Here is a 6000-nt window from a genome sequence, read left to right as displayed (position 1 = left end):
TTTGCTCTTTTGGATTATGCGGCGGCTGGGCTTCTGCAGAGAAGAACAATTATACTCTGTTTTTTCCACCTTAATATTAACCCTTGTCTCCTCTGAAATGCTTTAGAGTCCGAGCTGGTTGACTTGCAGAGACGGGATTGATATAAGGTAAAGCGTTGGGATGGTTAAATGAGGCAGGGAGTCAGGACATGAAAGAGAGGGCTGAAGGGAAGTGTTTGTTCATGGAAATTCAACAAGATTGAAAATACAAAATAACCCTAAAGTAGGATTTGAGAGGAATGAAGAGGTGAAAATGTGTATAGTTGGATAATATTTGGAAAATATCAGGAAATCAAATGGCAAATCTCTGACACAGCAGCGCCTGCAGGGAGGCGGGTGCTCAGTCTGTCCTTGTGTGTCACTTACCAGCCCCAGGAAAAGGCTTCTCCTTTTTTTTGTATATATATATTTTTTGCTGATAGCAAAAAGTGTCTCCATGAGGCTGATGCTTTATGTCAGGTTGTGCACTAACTAGCACTTTAAAAAAAGAATCCACCTTTCTCTTCCGTGCATTTTTCTTTTCCCACAACACTTAGCGGCAGCGGCAGGATTTTAAGTGTTGACACAGTTGAAGAACTGGTTTTATTTAGAAAGCAAGGTGTTCTGTAAAATCCTCCATCATTCACACTGCTTATGTTGTCTTCATTTTTCTTTATCCCGACATTAGAAACCAGGAGAGCGCGACAAGTGAATTAATGGGAGGGTGGAGAAGGGAAGGAAGGGGATGTAAAGAGGGTGGGTTGGGGGGGGTGATAAGGAAGAAAACCAAATAAAGAGGAAAACAGACAAGGAGTGCCAAGCGCAGAAAACTGCCATGCTGCAGTTGTATGTCCGTCACCTAGCAACAAGTCCTCCCCATCACTTACCTCCCCGCTTCCCCGTCTCCTGCTGCGCTCTCTAATTCAACAAATCTGCTCAGAATGTATGGCTGCTCTTCTAACAAAACACATTCTGTGCTGGGGGGGCTAAGGATGTGGGCCTCCGCTGAACACGCCACTCAGCTGCCCATTGACCACCGGGGCCTTTCTCTGCACACACTGAGGCGCGAGGGACAAAGGCCCTGAACGCGGGGGCAGCTCCACAGAGAAAACATTTGCTTGTAATTGTGTTTGACTGCATAATGAAAATGATGTTCTTTTTTAATTTGGGCTTGTTAAGGCCACAGTATTTTCCTCTGGTCACCTGATTATTGTATTGAAGCAACCTCTCACTTGCCCCATGGGACACAGAGAGGGGGGGGGGGGGGATATTGAAAATGGTCCAAAAGACCTCCCCACTCTTTACTTTAACCGCTCTTGTGTTTCAAGAGTTCTCTGGCGAAAACATAAATATGTGGACCTCGTTCATTGCAGGATGGGAGAGTATGCGAGAACAAGTAGCCCCCCCCCCCCCCCCCCCTCATCCGTCCCTCCCAGTGAAAGGGTAATGACAGCGGCGCACACGGAGATACACAAGTGGGAGTGCTGCCATGCTTTGCCCTGAGTTGGGGAGCATTGAGAAGGTTGGCATTCCTGGTGCTACTTCAGTGTAACAGACCATTAGTGGGAGCATCGGGCTCGCACCCAAAAGCGTGCTTCAATGGAAACATTCTCATCCAGTCATTATTTTGCACTTTTTAGCCCCTCATTTCCTGTTTCATTAACGTGTGTTTTCCCACATTCATCCGGCTCCCTCTTCTTCCTCTTCGAGGCAAACGTGAGGTGAGATATCTGAGAGAGAGAGAGAGAAAAAAAAAAGAGTATGACTACTCCAAGATGAAGACCCGCTGCGTGCTGCTCGAGAAGGTTGCACTGTGCCCGATGCTTACGTAAAAGTTATAGTACTGTGATACTCTTACATTAGCTGAGGCTGAAGGCATCCTTCCGTCCCTCTCGGATTCCCGCCACCCTGATGTATAACCATTGAGTGATTTATTTGGTAACCCCATTGATAAAGCATGATTCTGCTGTGCGGCTGGGGGGGTCACAGGTGAGGAAAAAGTAAGGCTGACCTCTCCTCGCTGATATTCAAGCGTATTCTTTAGGCTTCTGCGCAGCAGGCTGATAGAAGGTTGGCTCACGCGGCCTTGGCGGTGAACCATGACTCTTCTTGTAAACAAGGCATTCATCTGCGGGAGCAGCGGCTCAGTCCGTCATTATCCCGGCTTGAATACCAGATTTACTAAAGGTGTTTTTGATTCATCGGCCACTGATATTCCTGATATGTTTTGATTGGTGGTTTCAGATAAAAGGCGAGGCGCTTCATGGGATGGATTACGGAGTGCCTTTGCACGCCTCCGTTTCAGCCGCCAACGCCACTACTTTCTGTCTTCTTTTGAGGCCAGTTAATGTGATATTTCACTGCATCACAAAGGAGACTTTTTTCCCACGTGATGATGAGCCATTTTTCTTTGTTCTCGATTTCTGCATTCATTGAAAAGCATCCAACCGATTGAATGGACTGCCGTCTGTCAGGTTTTAGATCAGTGTTGTCTTTCTGACATTTTAGCATTTTTAGATTCGGTGATTTTGAAAGCTGCCGTTTTTGTGATACATCCATGAAGTGACCAGAATTAGTTCATCTCTGCATCTCTCACGATGAGGGAGAACATAACAGGATAAAGCAGTTATATTGGGGGTTATATTTTAACCCACAAAATCAACAAAAAAAATAGAATACACAATTTATAAATCATGAAAAGGATGGATCATTAAAGAAACCAGGCGTAGCTATGCTGAACATATCTGATGTAAAAACAATTCCACCCATTATGATGAGATAAAAGTCTTCCTCACGGTGCAAGAGCTATGAGATTAAAACAGAATCTTCTCTGGGTCTGCTTTATTCAGAGCAGGTGTGAAGAGGAACGACTGAATAGTCTGAGTGTTCAGACGGGACTGAACGCTGTCAGGCTGGAGTCGCTAGAGGGTCTGCAGCAACACCCCCACCGTAGACCAAACAGGTTTCTGCACCGCACTGACGAGGCCCTGTTGCATTTGTTCATTCTTTTCAAGTGTCAACAAGCGAGTTTCAACGGCCTGCGTGGGAATTATCGAGACTTTCAACATAAGGACTTCAACTTTGACACCACTTAAAGAGATTATGTCTTAAAATGAGAAGAAATCGATAGCTGTGCGTTGTATTGTATTGATTGCTTTTGACAATCCCGTGCAACAGCGCATGACCCCAGTAAGAAGCAAGTTGACTTCACTGGGACACAAGCAAACAAAGAGAAAATACGTACATTGGCATCTAATCAATAATATGAGATTAGAATGGAAAACTAATTTACAGTATTTAAAGCACGTGCCTTTATATTTATTTACCTCAATATTCATAGCTTAAAAGCATTCTTCATCAATTCCAATAATGAAAAATGTGATGTAAAGGACATCGTTATAATCCAGACACACACACACATAGCCAAAAGGACACCTGAATGTAACTTGAAATGAACATTAACACCCACTTGGTTGTTTGCTGGCTGTTTTCAACAGATTTCCACGAAACTCGTTGGGAGGATGCGTTTGGGTCAGAATGAATCCTAATAATTTGTTCGGGCGTGGATCTGAATAATTGAGTTTTTAATTTATTAAATCAGGCTTACATTCACTTCAGTACGTTCACAAAATTTAAAAGGCTATTTGATTTTTATTTGATTTTTTTTTTATAGCGAAGGAATGTTTTTAGCACTGCATTTTGTAGAGGTCAAGCCAATTTGAAACATTGAACAAAAAACACACGTTCAGAAAACAGAAAAATGTACTTCAGATTAATTTAAGATCAAATAAACTGAACCAAAGAGCTGAAGTGGCATTAGCAATAGATGAGCTCACTGGTCAAAGGGCCACATGCTGCATGATAGGCTAAAGCTGCTCACTTTTTGGCCCTGCTCTTTCAAGTTTACGAGAGTTTCTGATGACCTACCTTGATGTGGAGGGCATGTTCATCCTGACTGAGTCTGCTGCAGGATCTCAGCGGCCTCCTCCCCCCTCTCTGGATTTTCCTTTCTGACGTTTTTTTTTTCTTCACGTTAATTGGCAGCAGTTGAACTGTGAGCCGTAAATCAAGAAGTGCGGAGTGTATTAATGAGTTGGACCACCCAGGAAAACTATTTCCCCTGCACTTTCTTAACACACAATGTGAGGATACTCAAGATTGCCATGCTCTGAAAACCATGAATGAAGACTCACAAGAGCAGTGCTCCCCTCCTGCCACATTTCCAGTCGGCTAAGGGCCACAACAAGTACTGACTAAAGTGTTTTATTACATGTATAGTATTCTGGGCAAAAACTGAGTTCAATCAAGAAATTTAGTGTAAAACACGGAGCTGGGATGGAAAAAGTTACAACTTAAATTAACAAATATTTATTAACTATCAAAGCCTTGGAATCCATAAACATCCTTCCAGCAAATATTTCCATTCATCTATTAAAGTAAGGATGGGTTTATATTTTTAAGAAAATATTCCCTTATTAAAGATGAGAATATTTAAATTTGACCAAAAGCCTAACCCTTTCATAATATTAAATAAGAATGAATACATAAAGAATAAATAAATAAATAAATAAAGGCCATACTGATATGTGGCTATTCAACATGCTTCAAGGCACACCCAGAACAAAAAAATATATATTTCCCTCTGCCTGCCAAAAAGATCTTGCTATTAATCTCGCCCATGTGTTTTTCCTCAAGAGCAGATCCTCTGCACTGAAAGTAGTACTTAATTGTCTTCCATTATGAAACCTCACAAAGCTAGACCAATGGCTACTAAAATACCAAGGTTAATCTTGATTAAATGTCTTTACAAGGTACAAAAAGCATATTTTACATAAAACATCTTTCAAGGAGATTGAAACATGATGTTGGGAGAAACAAATAATATATATATATATATATAAATGTTGCTGATGGCAAGGCCAAGCATCCCCAAACCACAAATGAAAGGTATCAAAGAGATTAAAGGAAAAGCCATTACAAATCAACACACTAATATGGCTTTATCTGCCCTTCCCATTATCTTCCTCTCCAATTCAAGTCACGCCTTAGCAAGCTAATTAATCTCACCTTAAAGTACACTTTAAGATGTTGCATGATTCGTTTTCGGTGCATATGCTGTACTTTAACATTTCGTGTTTTAAAAGCTGTGATGCATTGCAAAAGACAAGTTTTATAACCTTAACAAAAAAGCACAAAATGGGCTAAGAGCTGTTGGAAAAAAAGTCAAAACCAAACTAACATGATTCTCCATTTGTGCATGAAAACAGGCAATGAAGGCGACTTAAATACAAGGGTTGATTCAAACAATCTCTTGCACATTACGTTAAGACTTTAAGCAGGACTGATTGTCCAATCTCATTATATACTAAGGACCAAACAAGTGCATTTAATTCAGCTGTAGAAATGCTTCTGCACTGCCAGCTGTATCAAGGCTTCCGGCTCTTCTCTCAGACTCTGCATAACGAGGAAACCCTCCTGCAGGCTGAAAGGCCCTCGCTAGCGACTTTTATTCCCTCACATTTACCCACACAAACGTTGCATCCTTATGCAGTTTAATAAAAAAAAAAACATTTCCTCCCACACCTGCTGGTGAATTGTATTTATGCACAACGTTCACACTGGGCAACAGCATGTGCATCTCTGAACAAGCGAGCACAGTCCTAAAATAGTTTCCTTTTATTGATGACGGTGAATGAGAGGAAACTCTGTTCTCAAAAAAACAACAACAAAGAAGCTCGTGGTCAAACTGGAGTAACCGTCACTGACAAACGGAAAAAGGTCCATTTGTGCTGCATGGCAGGTGGATGAACGGATGAATGTCCTGCCAATACACGCAGAACACCGAGAACCAACATAGACAGTCACGGTTATGTTATCTGCTGCGCTCAGTTGATGCTTTAACCAACCATTCCCAAATCCTTTCAGTTGCACTTTGTTTTTGAAAGAAATTTGTCAATCAAACAGGAATTTTATCATGTGATC

The sequence above is a fragment of the Brachionichthys hirsutus genome, unplaced genomic scaffold (assembly GCF_040956055.1).
Source record: "Brachionichthys hirsutus isolate HB-005 unplaced genomic scaffold, CSIRO-AGI_Bhir_v1 contig_587, whole genome shotgun sequence".
Lineage (NCBI taxonomy): Eukaryota > Metazoa > Chordata > Actinopteri > Lophiiformes > Brachionichthyidae > Brachionichthys > Brachionichthys hirsutus.
The sequence above is the reverse complement of the archived record's forward strand: the minus strand, read 5'-3'. Positions refer to the sequence as shown.